Source organism: Crocodylus porosus, unplaced genomic scaffold (genome assembly GCF_001723895.1).
Source record: "Crocodylus porosus isolate Cpor-Errol unplaced genomic scaffold, CroPor_comp1, whole genome shotgun sequence".
Lineage (NCBI taxonomy): Eukaryota > Metazoa > Chordata > Crocodylia > Crocodylidae > Crocodylus > Crocodylus porosus.
Genome location: NW_017728916.1, coordinates 10913348 through 10934109, shown reverse-complemented (window position 1 = coordinate 10934109; position 20762 = coordinate 10913348). Strand labels below are relative to the sequence as shown.

At 46.6% G+C, this 20762-nt stretch overlaps 1 protein-coding gene and 1 long non-coding RNA gene across 2 annotated transcripts in view; one reads left to right on the top strand and one right to left on the bottom strand.

Moving 5' to 3' along the window:
* FGF13 (fibroblast growth factor 13) overlaps nucleotides 1-20762 on the top strand; it is a 425820-nt gene that overhangs the window by 55841 nt on the left and 349217 nt on the right. The gene's annotated exons all lie outside the window — the stretch shown is intronic.
* The window catches only part of LOC109311020, a 19922-nt gene continuing 8214 nt past the window's right edge, over nucleotides 9055-20762 (bottom strand). The window contains exons 2-3 of the long non-coding RNA XR_002101372.1: nucleotides 12702-12708; nucleotides 9055-9064 (exon numbers count right to left, since the gene is read on the bottom strand). This is a non-coding gene — a long non-coding RNA (uncharacterized LOC109311020). The remainder of the gene's footprint in view (nucleotides 9065-12701; nucleotides 12709-20762) is intronic.

Sequence of the window (20762 nt, the reverse complement as noted above, 5' to 3'; positions counted from 1 at the left end):
TCTCAGACCATTGTTAGACCATGCTATGGAGAAGCCATTGGCCAACAAGATTCATTTCTGGAAATTTAGCCTGAAATAACTCTCCAGCTCTGACATTTTTTCTTTTATTTAAAGCTGACAGGAGGAAGCAGCTTTCCAGGGCCTGACTCTCCACTTCCGTGCCCTTTAAGTCGCCATTCATATTCATGCAATGCATTTTAATTGCTGCTAAGTTTGTAGTGGAGGGGTGTTTTTTGTTTTGTTTTTTCTCTTGTTCTCGCTTTGTACAGGCAAGATGGTGGCCCCGGACCCAGAGTAGAGAAGCCCCGGGCGCTTTGCTTTTAGATATGTTAAAGAAGAGAAATCAGCCCAAGGCTTTTGTATGGAAATTTCAGGCAGGAGTGGGGTGGATTTTTTTTTTTTTTTTTTTAAATGATCATGTTATAAATTCTTGCAAATGGAAGTTCGTAATGGAAATGCTGACTCCACGGTAGCTCGGCTCGCAATCGGTGATGCTGTAATTCTGGAAGGGGAGAAGAGACTGCTGTCGGCAAATGACTGCATTTTTCAATTTTAAGAGCAATACTCCTGATGCTTTGGCTGTATTTACACTTGTTTCAATACACAAGAGTCTTGTTACTGAATGTCAAGGGCACCTCAAGAATTAAGCAGAATTAACAGTTTGTTTTCGTGCTGCCTATTGTAAAGTAATTGCTTCTGCTTTAAGCTACTGAAATGGTGCAGAAAGGCTCTGTTATTAAGGAACTCGGTGTGATATGCAGCAGATGGGGCCTGGTTCTCCTTTTACAGGCACAGGTATCGATTTGGGAGTCATCCCACTGAAGTCACTAGTCACAGTGGTGCGAAGGGGAGTAAGCAAGATAAGAATAGGATCCTGTAATAGTCAAGGAAATTAATACTGAACGAGTCACCTGCCTCCTCTGTTCTTTATCTACATCAGATATAGCCGTAGTGTGTGCTATGGCTGAGATGTTTCAAAGCTGGCTAAGCAATTGAGATGCCCAATTGATCCTCCTGATCATAACCAGGTATCCTTCGAAGTGCTCATCCTTAAAGCCCTGAGAAAGTGCATTCGCTTAGGGCTGAGGGTCAGAGCCTATTCCACCTTTTAAGCACTTCACTGTGATCCCACTCGACCCTCCTTGACTCCCTAAATAAATAAATAAATAAAGCAAAGATGGGTGGGTCCTCTTCCTGCTTGCTGCTTTTTGTGGTATAAGGCTTAAGGCTAAGAGGAGTTTGTGCCGAGTCCACATAGGTGCCATAGGATCCGGACCTAGCTCTCCAGTTATGCCTTGCCAAGATGATGAGAAGAACATGGATATATAGGGACTTGGGGACCTGAATTCCTTTTTAAAATATGGACCAGAGAGGTGCCAAAGGAAAGGCGGGCAAGAAGGAAACCCCCAACACCAAAATTGATTCAGGAAATGGATGCAAGGTGAAGCAACCTAACCCTAGGAGTGAACGGATCTGATTTTGGCTTTTATTCTTGGGCTGCTCTTAAAAGCATCTCTGGTGGGATGCTATGATCATCATTAGGCCCTTAAACCCATTGACTTCATGGGGAGATGTCTCAGCACTTCTGATAATTGGGAGTCTAATTTTAGATTTTAGGTGGCTAAATTTAGGCACACAAGTTTCTATTGCCTGGCATCTTGATCTGAAATGATTCAACCTCTTCCGTGACTTTTGGAGGATCAGCATTTTACTGGGCTGTAAAGCAGTCTGCAAGAAGCCTTTCTTGGAAAGAAGAACGTCTCAGCAATTAGTTGAATAGCTTGTGAGCAGTTTCCTTTCTGAATAGAAAGGCAGGCTCCAGACACCATTCGGGCCCTGCACCAACATGAACACCGTGCTGAGAAGGTGTTTTGCTGAACTGTGAAGATCTGACACGCACACCCATTACAACTTTTCCCACGTGCACTTCAGCAAAGTCACTGATCTGCTCCTCATTTCAGATCAGGTCAGACCCGATTGTTGTTAGCCTCAGGTACGTCTCAGGAGCGAGCTGCTGAATGTGATTTCTCATCTTTAATCTAGCTAACAGGATTTCATTTGCTCTGGAAGCGTGAGCGGTGTGTTGCAGAATATTCATTTTACAGTTATATCATGCCGGAGATTAAACCCTCGCTGATGAATGAACCCTTCAAATTTCAGCGTAATAGCTAACCATTAAGTCCCTAATTTGGCAACAATCCTATCGCGTTTGATAGCGTGCGTGCTGGAATGGGAACCTGTGCCCTTTTCACATACTTTACTCTTTCTGCACCTTTTATAAAGACTGAGTGATGACATCATGATACCACGCTGCAGCTAGCTTGTTCCAATGTACAGTAGCGCGTCACTAAATACCTGTGCTAATAGCCAGCTGTGCGGTGTGATGAAGCTAATGTGCAGCAAGTATCACTAAATCACCGTGTGCCGGTGCTGCAATACAGTAACTCTAGGTATTGTGCATTTAGTTAGTACTTTATTAAGGAAATACTGAACTAAATGCATCATAGCTAAGCTGCATTAATGCACGTGTAGCTGCGCTCATTATTTAGGAAATGCTGAACTAAATGCCTCATAGATAAGGTGCATTAATGCACGTGTAGTTGCGCTCATTATTTAGGAAATGCTGAACTAAATGCCTCATAGATCAGGTGCATTAATGAACGTGTAGATGCGCCCTTTGAGTACTTTATTTTTGCTCTGGCACATTGGTGTTAGCAGCTGCTTTATCCATCCCACACTGCACTGCAGATTTCCAGCAAAAGAGATGACGAAATGAAAAACTGAGGTGGGAGGGAAGCGTTTCTTAAGGGAAGCTGGGCGGAGGGGATAGAGCAAAGAGGATGGAGAATACTGCAGGGATTTATCCTCGGCCCCATAAAATGAGGGGTTTCGGCATTGTCACTAGGGACTGTGTGTGCTGGAGAAGCAAAGATAATGATGTTGGTGATGCAATGATCCTTGTGACACCCAGGGGAAAACAAGTGGGGAAAGATGTCTGATCAAAACAGACCGCTTTGGTACTAGCTGTCTGTGCAGTGTAAAGCAGAGAGATCACTCAGCAGGCTATGCAGTCCTTGGCTAGCGTCCTTTGGGAATACAAAGTTGGTATGTTATTACTGCTGAAAGTTGCAAGGAAAAAATAACAGTAGGCAGACCTCAAAGCTCAGGTCGGGCCCCAACTGCGGCAGGTTCCCTTGTCTCTCCCTTGTCGGGGCTGCCCTGAGCCCTGTTGCACTGGGCATAGAAGAAGCCCAGGAAGGCAAATGTCCATGGCGTGCAGCTGGTCTGGCCGCCCTGCCCATCACCAGCCACCTGCCCTATGCAAAGCTCTGTGCCGTCTTCTCGCGGTGGCAGAAGACCCCGCTTGCAGACGTTTGTGGAAGCTGCTAGACATGAACGTGCTGGAAGGGGACACACCACGAACAAAGCACCTGTCCAGTGCTTTTCTGCAGAATCTCACAAAACATATAAAAGAGCGGCAATTTGAGTAAGACGAAACATCCCCTTGGTCTAATATCCCAGGCATCCTTGGGTTGAGATGCTCTCTAACCTGGGCAGGGGAAGGGGCATGGGTTCTCCCTTGCTATAGTCCCTCCTGCTCGTTTCAGCACCAAGCATTGCCAGACGCCATTTGCTTCCTCAGCCTTTGCAAATGCAGAGGGCGAGAGCACGATGATCCCTTCTCGCCTTAGCTCAAGACCCTGCGTACAATACAAAAAAAAAAAGCTGGGCCTTGAAACAAATGCGACTCTCGTGGCTGTGTTTTAATGTAGATAGCCCAGGGGAGAGATTCTGAATCACTGATGCTCCCATCTGGATTTTGCTGTAGCTCTTTATGCCAAATCCTGCCCTAGAGAAGCGTGTCATTCCCTTCGACTTCAATGGGAATCACGCGCGAGCAGGACGTGGCCCGTAAGCCGCAATTCTGCTCTCTTTTAAATCAACAGCGACCCTTTGGGGTTTTTTGTTCGGTCCGTTGGGAGTAAGCTCGGCCCCTTCTCGCTAAAATGAAACCTGCAGTTTCCAAAAAAGAGATCCCCAGTGCCTATAAAGTGACAGAAGGGACCATCTCCATTTCCCTTGGTTCAAGAGCAGGTGCAGGGCTGGCTATAATACCTCGCAGGTGCGAGGGAAATTTTTAATAGCAGATGTCCAAACTATTGCTAAACACAAGGGATTTGAAAATATTACGAGCGTGCTATTTTTAGCGCGCTCGAACCTTTCGTCATTTTACACTGAGATGGCTTATCTGAGTTAAATAAATAACAGCAACGGTTACTGCTCAAATTAGGTCTGTCTCAGTTTCCATGGCATCCAATCTGTTATCTCCAATATTCTTGCCAGGATTTGTACTGGGGCTCTGGGACAGCAGCATTTCTTGTAAGGCTTATAAGGAATTATCCTGTACCAATTTCAGCTCTATGGTTGCGATGAAACCCTGGAATAAATGGATTTGTTTAAGATGTGTTGAAGCTATTTTTCTCCCCCCGCCCGCAGTCTATTTTTAGCAGCACCGCCTGCTTTTATGTGGTGCCATTTAACTCTTCTGTGCATGTGTAGATCTCATAACTGGCAAAGCCGCCCGGTCGCTCTGTGGACGCTGACGCTCTCCCGGGGGGACAAGAAGGACTTTTAAAATCGGACACGGCCGCGGCAGTGCATTTCGAATCCGTCTCGGTAATACAGCACCATCCTGATGCCGTAGCACGTAATAACATCTGGGTCTCTGTTCCTTCCGTTCAAAATCCCCAGGATCCGCAAGGGACCTTTGAAAGCAGCTGCACGGGCACGTTTCCACTCGTTTTTAGACACCAAAGATCATTTCCAAAAACAGATAGCGATGTTTTGGGTTGTCTAAGGCAAAGAGGGGGAAAAATGTTTCCCGTAACAAGTTATTGGTTCAGCACGGAAGGAACCAGTGACGTGCAATGGGCCGTGGTATCCAGGAGGTCAGATTAGATGATTTAATGATCCCTTCTGGCCTTTAGCTCTGTGAGCCTCTGAATTTAAAGTGGCAGTTATAATCACCATTTAAAAGGCAGCAGAGGGATGCACAGCACAGGCTCTTGCTAAGACTGTTTAGAGGCAAACATATCTGGGCTCGAGCCACTGAATTTTCCCAAGGCTGTTGCAATTAATACCATTGTTACCGGCCAAACTTTACATGGTGATTTCGTCCCATTAACCAATGCAGGTTCATGAAGGCAATGAAGGTTTCATTCATTGCTTGCTACTGAAAATAGGCTGTTGCCTTTTCTTCCCTGATTAACCCCTGGTTTACTTGGACAATATGTATTGCATTATGAAGAAATGGGGCTCTACAGCATTTCTAAAATGCAGGGGCTCAACCAGCTTTCCAATCTTTAGGTAACGTTCCTAAACTAAACGCATTGTTACATGGCTTTGCGACTTATGGCAAAAAAAAACTTGGATGAATCCAACTGGCAGCTCCCTTCGAAGAGTGGATTATACGGGGGAAAGCACCAAGGCTTTGCTTGTAATATAGTGCTCGTCTTGCAGCAAAGTGGTACAGCACAAAGCTCAGTGGATGCGGTAAGGTAGCACGGGCGGGGGAAAGCCAGGCACATAACACTTGCACAACTGACGTATCTGCAAACACTTCGTCTTTAGGCCCATTCGGGAGGTGGAAGCTGATGTGGTCAGCTCCCAACCGATCGGTAGTATTTCTCAAACCTCCTTGAAGCAGAGGCTCTTCTCTTGTCAGGCCCCCAGGGATGCAATGTATTGAGAGAGGATAATCATCTAAAATTGCATAGCATTTATGATGATTGGGAGGGTTTTCAAAGCTGAAAATTGACACTGGGGACGTCACTTTGGAAAACAGACTTGGTGCCCGTGAATGCATCACCCTTTGTCCTAAATGTGTGGGCCAGCTGTGTACCGGGAAACCAGTGAAGCTAGCCACACACAATGTACGGCTTTTGCAGTTGGACCCAAACTTGCAGAATAAATGGGTTTAAGGTCATTACTCGGTGCGTGGTTCAGCGTGTTGAACCATTATGCTGCATCGATCTCTCTGATGTTGAATACAAGGAAAAACTGAAGCATAGAGCTATCTGGACTTCTTTTTTTATAAGAAGTTTCAGATCATGGGAAGAGCCAAGCTTGCTTTTACTGTAGGGAGAACTTGGAGAGGGGTGGGAAGCTGTCAGAAGCCAAACTTGGTGTGAAAAATAGCTCCTGGTGGTGGTTCATAGTTGGATTCATCTTTTTCTTGATTTAAACTGGAAGGAAAATGGATGTGTCCCATTTTTTTTTTCTATCCCAGTAATGAAGCAGAAGAAATAGCTTGGGGTGCTAGGGTGGAGCTAAACTGTTCTCAGTGGTGGCAGCTGACAGAACAAGGAGCAGTGGTCTTGAGTTATGGCAAGGGAAGTTTAGGCTGGATATCAGGACAAAGTTTCTCACTAGGAGGGTAGCAAAACGCTGGAACAGGCTACCCGGAGGGGTTGTAGCAGCAACGTCCTTGGAGGTGTTTAAGACCTGGCTAGACAAAGTTGTGGCTGGGATGATGTAGTTGGGGCCGGTCCTGCTTGGAGCAGGGGGTTGCACTAGATATGACCTCCCGAGTGCCCTTCAACCCTCAATTTCTGTGATTCTGTGATTGTGGGGGCCTGGGGCTGTGAAAGCATGAAAATGGGGGTGGGGGGAGGAAGTAGTAAAAAAGCAAGGGTAGGGAAAGGCCAAGCTATGGAAGGACGTAGGTACTTCAGGGTAGATCCCAAGCTCTCTGGAGAAGTGCCATCAATGAAAGTTTTGGCCTTGGATGTCATACCTGAGAACTTCGGTCTATTTTCCAGCCCAGATTCAAGTCCCTAGCAGACTCGATTCAAACACTTGCTCCTCGGTGTCCCACAATCCAAGTGTCTTACCCACTGGACCATTGCCTATTTAGGGGCAGGGGACCTTTGTGCTTTTTCACAGGGGGGGAAAAAAGGGCCTTTCTCAGGAGAATTTTTTTTTTTCAATACCTAATTTTAATAGGACAGGAAAATGGTTTCAGGCCATCTCTAGTTAGAAATGGCTGCTTCTCCCATCTGGGGCAGGAGAATGGAGTTGTGTATGGGTTATCTAAGGCAAAGAGGAAAAACTTGACTTTAAATATCCACTTCTCACTAAAAAAGACCCCATTTTTGCTGCTGTTCTTCATCAATTTCATAGACATTAGGGCTGGAAGGGACCTTGCGAGATCATCAGGTCCAGCCTGCCGCCCCAGGGGCAGGAAGCCAGCTGAGGGTCCGATCACCCCAGCAAGATGAGCATCCAAGCATTTCTTCACCTGGATCAAACTTACTTTGCACTTACTGTGCAAGGTGCTGTACGTGTACATAGTAGAGACGGCCCCTGCCCCTGAGAGAACCAGCTTGGTAATGGAAGAAATAAATGAGTGGTAGAAGGGAGGGCAAGGCGGCCAGCCCCGGGAGCATCTTACCACCTGACAAGCCACTAACACAGACCAGCAGCTTTTTCGCTGAGCGTACAAAACCTTTTGTTTTACCTCCTCCTTTCCCTTTCCAAAAATATCGCCCTTTCCACAGCTGCAAAGCACGCTCTCATTTGTTAGTACCTGCACTCTGTTATATACATCAATATTGCTGCAGCATTCGGGGCCTAATATTGAAGGCGCTTCATTCACACAGGGTGAAAATGGATATTCGGGTAGCACGCACCATAGCCCCCCCTTGCATTTTCTGAACTTCAAACGTTAACTCTTTTGGCCTGAATGCATTCAAGCTGGCAGGCCCCCGGGGACCGGACTGGAAATGCAGCAAATCGATAATATAAACTGTTTGAGCTTTGTGAGCTAAAAATAAACATCAGCCACAGGAAAAAAGGCATGATCTGCACAGTCAACAAACCTGCGCACGGCGCACAGGGAAGGGGCCGGTGGTGTTTAAGTTCTTGCGGGTCAATAAAGGCTAGATAATGTTTGGCTTCGGTTGCTGATTTTAAAAAGCTTTCCTTCCAAATGTGATGAGATTTAACACTGCGCTTTCTGTGCGGTCTGAAAGGGTAATATTTGGAAACGATCCTCTCCGCCTCACTCCTTTTGAAGGCAGGAATAATAGAGACTGAAAGCAGTGCTAGCTCAATGGCTATCTCTGGTAATTAATGAACTGGCTGAAACCTCTATCTGTTCTCGACGGGGGTTTTCAGGATCCCTGATCAATAGCAATCAGGGGAATGGTGTACTACAAGGTCCTCGGTCCCCATCTCTACCCTCGAGCGATGCCCTGTGCCCCTCTTGGAGTTGGTACGAATCTTTCCCGTGCCTTTTGTGGGACGTGGAGAGAGCCCCGCACGACGCAGACCGCTTTACCACGCATCTACGGCGCCGACTGCTTCCAGGACAATGTGGCGCGTTAGCCCAGTGACGCTCTAGTTATGGTTGAGGAGGCAATTTCATTACGTCTGCCTATTTTTAGGTGCTTCTATCTCAAAAGCATTACTCTCTTGGCTGAAATTTATCACACTTGTTCTCAGCTCGAAGATGAGATATAAGCTTTGGCTTATTCCCAGATCTCTCCATAATAACAGCTGCCTGGGATGTTGCCAAACGGTGGTTTTCACCAATTAAGATCTTTGTTTTCAGACGGATTAAAAAAAAAACAAAAAAACATACCGCCTCTTAAGTCTGCAACATGCACCCATGTGTGCAATTTCCGGCCTCATAACTTTTTGTTTCTAACCCAAATTTATTCCAACGTCTCAAAGATACTCATTCTCCTTGAGGAGCCAGCCTGGGATACGTTGGCTCTGTCAAAGCGTAGCCTGTCTAAATCTAATGTAGAGCTCTATAAAATCAGGAGCTGCACGCCCTGACATAAAATTGCTGGCGTTCATTTCTCTGACTCCACATTCAAATGAAGGCAGATGTCTGGAGCAGTTCAGACGGTGAGACGGATGCCCTGTCGGAGGCTGTTGCAATGCTGTCTTTCTCCCTAGCCCCTGAATTCATGCATTTGGGTTCAGCTAGCATCCCTTGCCCCTGCTCAGAGAGAGATGAGACTCCTTTCCAATGTCCTAGTGGGGTGACACTTGACTGCCTTCAGGACCTAAAGCGTGACTGGCAAGGGGACTCCAGTTCCCCATGGTTTTTATGCAGAGCGGTTATCTGGGGAGGATGGGAACATCTGGCTGGTGAGGACGTCGGGCACATCTGCCTGGGGGCGAGCTACCAGAGAATTAACGTCAGCTGATTGAGTTTCCCTTTCTTCCACTCCAGCACAACTTGGCCTTGCCGAGAGCCAAATGGCGAGCTCAGTTTTGGAGAAAAAGCCATTTTGGGAAGAAGGGCCTAAACCGGTGAGTCCAGCGGCCAGGAGAAGTCCTGGGAAACTTGCAGGGCTGATGAAGCCACAGCTTCCCTTTGGTAGTGGAAATGAGAGCTCTGGGTTTAATGTCAGGAGACCCCTTGTAACAGGCAGCCATCGACATGTCTAGGAGGCTGCAGTGAATCAAAAAGGCAGGGGTGGAGGAGACTGCTTGCAGCTGATCATCTTGGTGCCTAACTGCTGCTGCCCTGTGCTGTGCAGGTACAAACCTGCCAATGGAGATGGGAATAACAGACAGCAATCCCTGGGACTGCTGACCTCTGTTAACCCTGCACTCCCAAGAGGAGGAAGTTATACAAGAGGATTTGGCTTGATCCCACAGCATTTGTTGCCTGCTCCCTTAAGGCTGAAATGTTGCCTTTCCACAACACAGGCGGCTCTGTCCAGAGACGTGCCCGAGACCAGTGTGATGATCAGGCTTGCCGAGGGAAGCGCGAGGTCACTGGGGTTTGCTTGTTTTGTGGGTGTTTTTTAAGCTGAAAAGTGCCTGCGTGTGTGTTTGGAGAGCAGGTGGCTGAAAAAACTCGAGCATATGTGAATACGCAGACGCAGATCTGCTTCCTGGGAAAAGCAAGGGGCACTGTTCAGACGCCAGCATGCACAGCTGGGCATTTATACAGCGGAGGCCAAGTTGTACTGGCGTGGAAGTAAGGGAAGTGCAGCCTGCTGCTGCTGATTTTCCTGTAGACCAGGCAGGGAGCAGGGAGGGCTGAACAGATTTTCCCCTCATTTACTGCAGCTTGGGTAAGACCACGCAGCTTTGCTGCACCAGCCAGCTAGGCAGGAGGGGGGAGAGAGGGGTCCCTTCGACCATGCATTCAAGAAAAATGCACGTGCTTTGGTTCCTCTCCTGTCTAGGTTTAAAGAAGGAGCTTCTGTCTAGCACGGTGCATCTCTTCTCCACTCCCATTGTGTCACAGCTGCCCATAGATCTCCAGCATGCAGTTCATAACAAGCCCTAGCTCCATTGGGTTAGTTTTTAGCCTCGCTCGGCAGAAGAGAGATGTTATGGAAGGCTTCCTGGCTCAGCACAGGTCGCCTAACACCTCGGGTTAGGTGGCTTTTCCTTCGTATGGCAAATCTTTGTCGATTCGAGAACTGCTGCCCATCAGACGTTACCAAGGATCGCTACGTAGAAGTGGCTGTCCTCGAGCCCCAGGGAAGGTGGTGGTCCGGTGAGAAAAGCCAGAGAGGTAGCACAGATTATATAGCTAGACTATTTGCTTTTATAGCAAAAGGTCATGCCAGTCCCAGCCAACAATGTCTGGGTCCATGCATGATGGTGCAGTCTGCTGAAGAGTTTTGCTTCTTTAAAGGAACATCTGGTTGGAAAGCAAGGGTGGCGAGGACTCAAGTGATCAAAAATGTCATTTCTGTTTTTAAGCAAAATTTCCAGTAAGGTTTGACACCGCGTGCACGCAACCCTCCTCTCGGATCCATTGAACCCTGGACTGATGGTAAGCAGACTCCTGTGGCTGTTTGCTCCTCTTGCTCTCTTGGTGAACTGTGACAGTTGCATTGCTGCTCCCTCAGTGCCCAAATCCATCGTTGAGACCTATGCACCGATGCCCATTTTAACCACACTTTTGCAGAGTATAACTTGGACACTCACACCTGACATGCACAGCACTGATGTGTAAGCAGGAAGTGACCCAACACGTGATCACGGCCTGAGCAAGCTAGCAGGGAAATTGCACTGAATCATTGAAATGTCACCTGTGGCTATTCCGGTTTCCTGCCCCCTCCATGATCTTTCTTTCTCAAATGCTGGAAAGTCCCATGGATACAACAGAGGTCCTTGGAAAGGGACCTCAGCTGCAAAGCTACCATTAATGAGTGTCAAAGGACCGCACAACTCTGTTTCCCATTCGTCACGATCCCAGGTCAACCTTGAGAGCTGGCTGAGTGGCTCAGCTTTGGTCTCTGAGAGCAAAAATCAGTGTTTTCTTGTTTCTAAACACATCATCACCTGTTTTGCTATGATAGCAATGGGCTCTGTGACACCCTCATTCAAATCTGGAGGGGAGAAAAGGTTTGTACAGTTCCCTGCAACATGAGTGTGTGTAGGACATCTCAATGGGATCATAGACAACGAGGGCTGGAAGGGGCCTGAGGAGGTCACATCTAGTCCAACCCCCTGCTCCAAGCAGGATCAGCCCCAACTACATCGTTGCAGCCAAGGCTTTGTCTAGCCGGTCTTAAAAACCTCCAAGGATGGAGATTTTTCTCTCTAGGAAGCCTGTTTCAGAGCTTCACCACCCTCCTAGAGCAGTAGGATATTGTCCTGAAGTCCAAACTCAACTTCCCTTGCTGCAGCTTGAGCCCATTGCTCCTTGTCCTGCCATCTGCCCCCACTGAGACCAGCCCAGCTCCGTCCTCTTTGCAGCCCCCGGCAGGGAGGTGAAGGCTGCTATTCAATCCCCCTCGGTCTTCTCTTCTCCGGACTAAATAAGCCCACTTCTCTCAGCTTCTCCTCACCAGTCCTGTCCTTCAGCCCCCAACCATTTTTGTTGCCCTCCGTTGGTCTCTCTCCAATTTGTCCACATCCTTTCTGTAGTGGGGAGGACCACAGGAAAAGTCAAATTTCCCTCGTTCTGCTTGAACTGCTCAGTTGCTTTTGTCTTGTCTTTTTCTTTTGAGGAGTGCTGAATTCAGGCTGTTGGTTATCTTCACATTTTAGATTTATTTGTCCCAGAGATTTTTGTTAGTCTCGAGTCAAAACGGTGCCAGATGGAAGCCCCATGCTCTCGTAGATGATCATTTCCAGCATTTTTGTGCAAGGTTGTATAACATATGTCCATAAGCAATTACAAATCCTGTTTCATTGTCTGCACTGTGCATGCTCAAGGGCATGGAGAAGGTGAGGAAATAAACTGAGCCAGAATTATTCCACCCCAGACAGAGTAGGTAAGTGGTTTTTCTTCAGCAAACAATCATAATGCATAAATTTGCCTGTTGGTCACAGACGGTCTTATGACTGTACCCCAAACAGCCAGCTAGGCAAGTCTGCACAAAGGCAGATTGAGTATTTTAATACTTCTCCCTGCAATAATGATGGCTGGGTGTGCTTTTCCCCAAGTGCCCAGAGGTACCCTAATGTTGTTTCAGTAGGAGCTTTATCTTTACCTCCAGGAAGGGCAGACCTGAAGTTTTGATTTTTGCAAGTACTTTCTGCAGCAGTATAAGACCCAGGCTGAGATTGCCCAAGCTGGGATTCAGACACTTGGCTCCAGCTCGAATGGCAGGGAACTGGACAGCCAAATCTCTGAAATAGCTTTGGGGATCTCCATTGAGTTTAACTGATTCCCCAGAGCGCAGGCACCAGGGCTGAAGTAACCACCTCACTTTTCTGCTGTAACACTGGTCTCCATGCCTGCCCTAAATTACCCTGTCCTTTGCCTCGGTACCTCCACTCATTGCAGCGCGTCCGTTTTGAACTGTGGTGCCCTGGTCCTGGGCACTTGCGATGTGGGCGCGTTTCTGCACGGCGCTGTCCTTGACAGGACAAGGAGCAATGGTCTCAAGTTGCAGCGAGGGAGGTTTAGGGTAGATATTAGGAAGAATTTTCTCCCTAGGAAGGTAGTAAAACATGGGAACAGGTTACTCAGAGAGGTGGTGCAAGCTCCGTCCTTGGAGGTGTTGAAGACCCAGGTAGACAAAGCCTTGGCTGGGATGATGTACTTGGGGCTGGTCCTGCTTGGAGCAGGGGGTTGGACTAGATGTGACCTCCCGAGGTCCCTTCAACCCTGACTTTTTATGAGTCTAGTCTTCGTTGGGTGCTAAAAAGATTAATTCAAAGCCAACCAGGCAAGGAGAGGCTGCAGCTAGAAGAGTCAAAAGCCCAGACCTCCCCTTTTTGCATGAGGGAATGGTAACTCCATGGGACCTGACTGCCGTAACAATTGTTCGGATAATTTACTTCTCTTAAGCACTGTCTGTTTTTGGTTAAATACACACAGCAAGCTGTAAGTGCATCTTCCTGAAGCTTTCTCTATTATGGATGGGGAACCCGATATGACTAATAGACTCAAGTCCCATCTAAGGCAACGTCTGCCCCTCTGGTTTAAGTCCCTCCCGCTGTTAAAATGGAACAAGGGAAGCGGCAGCCTTGCAAGCTCCAGCATAGGCAGGCTCCCACATCTTCAGACACGAAGGTCTGCTGTGATGCGAATTGAGGGCACAGCCCATTGGAGCCTTGTCCGTGTTAGCATTGCCACTGATAGAGCTGAGCTAGTGTTAGCAGTAGCCTGACGTTTTTGCAATACGATGCCTGGCGCAGACACAGCCTAAAGTTCAAACTAAGTCTAGGATACAACCTTGCCTTAGCTGATTTGCCAATAAGCTGAGACCACCTTTTCCCTAGTCTTCCGCACCCTGCGGTTTGAGCTCGAAGTGGAAGAGCCATAATAGCAAAAGAAATGCAGCGCTCCTGTCCCTGCTGGCCCCGCTGGAAGCAGGAGGAAGTGTACAGCTCCCTGGATGTCCCCTGGGGACGTCTGGGCACTTATTGGAGGACACGAGTGGTTCCTGACTGCAGTGATGAAAAACAGAGCACATGTAGATGAGAGTTTTCTCAATACAGGCTATGCATTAAGAGGAACTGGCTACAAGCGTGGTGGCAAGCTCACCACAAGCATATGCATCTAACAGATGCATGGAAGATACCTTATATTCAGCATGGATTGACACCTCTTAGGATAAGAGAGAAGTTTGAAAATCTGTTATGGAGGAATAATGCTTCCCAGTAACGTTAAGCCTCTAAACAAGGAATTTAGACCGGTGCTACTTCATTGTTTCTTGAAATAAGGAAGAGCCTTCACAGCACCAGTTGCTGAAGTTTTCTAATGAAATCCAAGAATGGACGTGTCACCTGTGAGTTGTAGGTAGACACTCTTTTTATCCTGAAGACAGCTGATCCCTCCACCCTGGACTGTGTTTGGCCCGTGCATTAGCGCTCTGGCATTGATTTGGAGTGACTCTTGGGGCGTAGCTCTAGCAAAAAATTAATGTTGCTTGGCTGCTTTATAGCTGCAATAACTTGTAGGTAAAGACCAGCAGTTTGTCTGACTACTCATTTAGTTCGAGGGGTCACAATCTGCTTAAGTCAAAGAGGAACTTTTGTATCTTCAGTTGCATGTTGTTTGAAGCAAGTGCATATAAGGAATCCATGTTTCAAAGCAATCTTTGACCTGGTCTTTTAAATCTAATGCCCCTGTATTTTCCTAGACAGTGGTTTCACATCCAAATTTGTTAAGACTTCTCCAAAGTTTGGTGGGACACGACACTGATAGGACAATAACGAGAGGGTCAGGTTACTGTCTGACATATGACGGGAAGATGAATCGCAGGATTGGAATCTAAGTTTCCCTGAGGTTTGGGATCTTTCACAATAATCTTTCTCTGATCCAACCTAGTGTCTTTGGCCTACCTATTCAAACCAGGTAAATGTTGTCCAGATTTGCAAATGAGCAGGTTGGAGACTTCCAAAACTATGCACAAGTGTTGTGTATAAATTTAGTCACGCAAATCCCAGAAATGAGCACGTGTGTTGTTTTAATTTGGACCCCATTGTGTATTTTTCATTAAAGGAAAAGACCTAGATGATCTAATACATTTTATTGGCCAAGATTCCTCCTGACGGGAATTGCAATAATCCAGAACTAGCTTAGAGAGAGTTTTTGAAATACCGCAGCCAAATGTCACGAACGGATGGTGTAAATCAGCAGAGCTCCACTTGTGTCAGGGGAGCGCCATGGCTTGCACCAGCTATGAATCTGGTCCTCCAGGCCATGTTGTTAGCACAGGGATATCTTTACTTTTTCTTGACTTTAAAAAGGTGACATTGTGTTCACTATTTTTCCCAACTAACTTCTAATTGCATAGAAACAGGGCACGCTTTTTCTAGCCTGTGTAGCCTGTTGAAATATCTGCTGCTCATCAGAGCAGAAGTACTCCAGGGTGCTCTGTTGTAACCTCCTCTGCCAACCGCTACCCCAAGTGTGGGCCAGGCTTCCCGAGCTTGACTCGGACACTGGACAGGCTAAAAGACAAATTCCCGTTTCACTCTGAGTGCAGAGCCCCATCTGAAAAGCCAGGAGACAGATTGTCTCTGCATGGTTTCTACTCTAAAAATTAGTTTATTACTTGACCATTAAGCCTCCTGTATATGCCAAGTAATTAATTTTTACAGCAAACTTGTCTACAACTTGGGCAAAAGAGCAAATGCTTCTCTAAAAGTAGACCCATTACCATAATTGCTAATGGATGCAAAACTCCCTCACATGCAGCCTGATGACAACCCTGTCTCACATTTCTGCGATCAGGGATCAATCCAGAATTTCTCTGTGGTTTTTAGCAGGGTGAGGCGATTCCTTTTTTGAGCTGATTGCAGCTGGTCTAGCTCAGGTGCGAAAGGATACAGGAGACCCCACTGCTGCCTCTCGCACTTTGCAGCTGGGAGAACCCCTACAACTGGTATTTAGGCCCCATGGCCATGTCTACATGGGAAGCTTTACTGCACAGTAGATGTGTCTACTGTGCAGTAAAGCGTCACTGTCTACATGTGCAGGCACTTACTGTGCAGTAAATTAGTCTTTTGCATAGTCAATTTACTACCTGCATGTGTAGTAAAGGCAAATAGCATTAATTGCATGTGTAGACGCACCCCAGGAGACTGAACCTGCCCTACTGACAATGGAGGCAATTAGGCCAATTAACTTTAGTGGGAGTGCAGCTGGATCCCATGAAGACAACAGCAGTTCCAGTGGCAATACATACATGCTGTGCACTTCACTGACAGATGGCAAGGCATGGGACTTGTTCTTAAAGCGTACATCTTAGTTCTCCCTTGCTGGAAGGAGAGATTAAATACAGCACTATGGGGGCCCTCATTGTAGCCCATAAGCTACCAAGAGTGGTCACTGCACGGCACCTGACAACACAAGAGGGTGGGGAGTGTTGCTGGGATCTTGCAGTCGGATTAGCACCAAGACTAAGTGAGCTAGCTGAATTTCTCATTTATATGCATTGTGCCAGCTGCAACCATTTCTACATCACAGTTTTTGCTGCATCGGTCTGCAGCCAGTTTTACCTCTTTTAATTGAACTGAGGTTGATTGGACACTTTTTGAAACTCAGGGCAACATAATTAATATCTCAAATATTCCAGCCCCTGGAATCTGGATTACCAAGAGCACCCCTGGAGACGCTAGGCTGCCGGACTCAGTACATTTCCTCAGGCCCAAGGACCTCTCTTGGTCCTGATTGTATCCTGCCCATTCCCAGTGGTATCTTTTAGGCACTAGTCTGTTATCCAACAAGCAAGATCAGGCAGCTATTCCCAATTAATGTCCTATTGATGAAGTAGCTAAGTGGGAAGAATGAGCAAAATAACAGGAAGTGGGGACAGGACCTTTATGCAGCGTGATCCATTGCTATTTAATTTGCAGTGGCAGTGCTGGCGCCAATACTATGCTGAAAGGACAGACCAAGTCCAGCATCTGAATGCAAGCGATGCTTTAGGGATAGATGCTGCTGTGGTCTATTCACAATTTTATGATGCACCCAGGATTGTTGTAATCTGGGTAGCTTCTAGTAGTGTGTTAAGTGACGCAATGAGGCTTGAGGGTCTAAGAGTTAAGAAGGTCCTGGCTTTGACTCGTGCATGCAGAGCTGCTGGCTTTATAGCCATGCTGTGCAGAATTTACAGCACTCCCTGGATGTGGTTTGTCTGTCTTTTTGTCCTGCATGTGTTTACTTGGCCTTGGTCTGGGACTAGGGCTCTCTGATGCTAAGTAATGTAAATGCTAACAATAAAAGCATAATGTGCAATACTTTAATTGCCCTGTTATATCAGCAACCCCCCAAAATCTGGAATGATTTTGGGATCAGATCAGCAGCGAAGCTTGTTTCATATCCAGGTAGGTGAACAATAGGAACAGCTGTGCAAAGAGCATATGATTTTGATTCTGCGTGACAGGCTAGATGCAATGCTAATAGCCCTCCAGAAGTTAAACTTCATGTCATTACTAAAATGAATCACAGCCTGGTGAGGGCATCTGTGTCCTCTGCGTTACTATGCGCACAGCAAGCATGAACCTTGCAGTCACAAGTAGAGAAACAGCTATTTACATTTCAAATGAAGTGCTACCTCCTTCCAGTAATCGCAACACAGCTCTGAGCTGGCACAAAAAGCCCCTGTGGAAGTTAGGCAGCCATCAAAATATTGATTGCGCCACAGTGATGAAACACGAAGAATTATTTTCCCGAAACTAGCATTCATGTGGAAACTTAAAGAAACGGCCAGATTTTATCCCAGTTCTCTGGGAAAGTCATGGTAGCTGTAGGAAACAGCAATTTTGTGCCAGATGCATTACATATACACGTAGCATTTTATTAATGCACCATTGACATTTCTCTTCATTGAAAGCTAGAAACCTTCTGCTGTAATCAATTTGTGTTCTAGTTGGCCAATGGTGAGATTATTGGGCTATAAATGCTGTGTTTGGGATACTCATAGGATGCTAAACTAACATCTAGGAGGTACAATAGCATTGAACTGTTATGTCTAGACAATCAGTTCCTAATAAATATTGAATTGTTGCTATTGCCAGTATATTCTGGTTGTCTATAAACAAAAGCCTGGAAATTTTCAAACTGCTATTGGCACTGTTGCATAGCAATATCCTCTTTAATGGTTGGTGTTCAGGAAACCAGGATCTACCTCTTCTTTCATTCAGCCCAATTCAAGATAGGCCTGTAGAAGATGATGGAAAGGCTGCAACAGAGGTCACCATGGGCTTTAGATCAGACCTTTAATAAAGCAGCTTGCTTTGCCCTGTTAGGCCAGGTCCAGAAGAGCATGGGTGTTTGTTTCCCAGGGGGCAAGTAACTGCAGTGGTACACCTTGTGCCGCTGCTGCTTGTCCCCAGGAATGCCTGTGCCACGTGCGCTTTGGCACAGGGCAGGTTACCCCAGGTGGGGTAGGGGAGGCTGGGGCCAGCAAACGTGCTAGCCCCACCAGCCTTATCTGGGTGCCTCGAGGAGCTGCAGCTGCGGGGCTCCTGCAGCTGGGAGCCTGGTCGGCAGCTGGAATATGGCTCTGGCCGGCCAGGCTCCAATTTTGGGCAGTGCATACTGTTGCCTCGTGTGCCACCCCACTTAGGAGTGGGTTTTTTTCACCCTGGGTCAAAGCCCCCATGCTGCCAGGAAGCATCAGGAGGGACTTCATGTGTGGTGTCCCATACCACATATCTGCGCTTATCTGGATGCAACCTCAGAGTATATCTTAGCTACAAGTGGGTGACTGGGAATATTCTCAGGTTTTTGACATTTTCTGTCCTTTGATACAGAACAAGAATGAATTTCCACATTTCCTCTTTTTGTGGAACAAAATCTCCAAGGAGAGAAATGCATTTGATTTGGAAATGACACACAACTGTGTTCCAGAAGTTTCTACTGAAATGCTGTCACACCTGAATAAAAATGGTCAAGTTGGTTCAAGAATCCCAGACCAAATTGGCCGTTGCAGCACTTCCGGATGGTTTCAACCCTCTGTCTATGGTGCCTTGAACGAGTTGCCATACGGCTGATTCCTGCTCTTGTAGCCGCCTGAGGAAGCCTGAAGGGAAGAACATCTCCACCGATGCAGTGCAGGTATGCGAGCCCCGGGATGCCCTGTGCAGCTCCACGTTAGTCCAAGAAAATAACCAAGACTGCACCGCTGGCTGACTCCTCGGAATAAGATGTCCCAGCATGCAGCCAGCTCGCACAGGGGTTTGAGACCTTATGCTCTCCAAAAGATAATTTGTTATGAGGGTTTGATGAGGCCTTAAGTGTGTTATCGGACAGAAACAGCTGGGTTGTAATTACCATTAAGTGATGTTTGCAAAGTTATTACAAGTTTGCAGTCGGTAAAGAAGTAGTCTTATTGTAGTTGATTTACCTATAAGGGCATATTGCCATATACGGTAATTGTCTAAGGTGCATTTCATGTGGGATTTAAGAAAACACCCCCTTTAAAAAAAAAAAAAAAAAAAAAAAAAAAAAAAAAAGATATTAGTACCTTTAAATCACACATTTGGGGTATTTCCACGTGTTGCCGTATGGCGCTGTTGGTACTGCACCGTGTTTGCTTGGGGGAAGTACCAAAGCATGCAGCAGCAGCAGTGCACAGCTAGATTCACTAGCTACATTGCCATAGCGTTGCCCCATAGCCAGGCAGTACGTCATTATGGCGATGTAGCTGTTGATCCTGTGTAGACCCACGTGACTGCTACAATGGCATAGCACATCGCTATGTCACTGTAGGGCGACATGTAGACGCACCCCCGTTTCAGCTGAACACACAATAATTGAGCTATTTGGCATAAAACTGTATAGGGAAATCCTCTATCAGGAGGCATACCCATTTATCCATCACTGAGCACTTTATGTTAATTTTGAAGACACAGGGGTTTGACTAAGGGTCACTCTGGAGTGTGACAAGCTTAGTTTTGCCCTTTTAGGGAAGCGAGAAAATTGATGTGATTTGGAATCGTAGAAAATTCAGGCTGGAAGGGACCTCAGGGGTCACATCTAGTCCAGCCCCCTGCTCCAAGCAGGACCAGCCCCAACTCCATCATCTCAGCCAAGGCTTTGTGTAGCCGGGTCTTAAAAACCTCCCAAGATGCAGATTCTACCACCTCTCTGGGTAACCTGTTCCAGAGACTTTACTGCCCTCCTAGGCAGAGAGCTTTCCCTAATATTTAACCTAAATTTTCCTTGCTGCAACTTGAGACCATTGCTCCTTGCCCCTCTGCCTAAACAGAATAGAAATAGGAACGGATTTGTCTCTGTCTAAACAGACTAGTGATAGACTAGCAGTGTGCAGGGCGCTGAAAAGTTTGGGTTAAGCAATCAAGTGTCAGTTATTTCTCTAAGGGGAGCCTTCAGTGCTGGTCCCTGGCACCTGTTTTAATTATAGTCTATATTTTAGGCTTGTTTGGAGCTGCAAGAGTAAGCACACTGTTTCCAATAGGAACAGCATCTAAGAAAGTGAGAGCAAAATGTATTTCTTCTTGTAAAGCAGAGATGTGCAGTGTCTTTTGGCATAGCTATAAGAAGGGAGAGCTGTTCACTTAACAGTAGGTAGTATTTGTCCATGTGACTTTTAGTGATCTCCTGTTAATCGATCGTTTTTGTATTTCCTTGTTGACTGGCTTCTTACAAGGAGGGGCAATGAAAGTTGATTTAGACGGCAAGAATTTCAGCTAAAAGAAATCTGTCCACATCAGGGATCAAAGCTCTGCAGGCCATTTAGCTAATATTTCCAAAAGGATGAAAGAGAGGAAGGGAAAACATTAGAGACAGCCCTGAAAATTAAGGGGACAGAGCCATGATTTATGAAAGATCTGAAAACGGAACACCC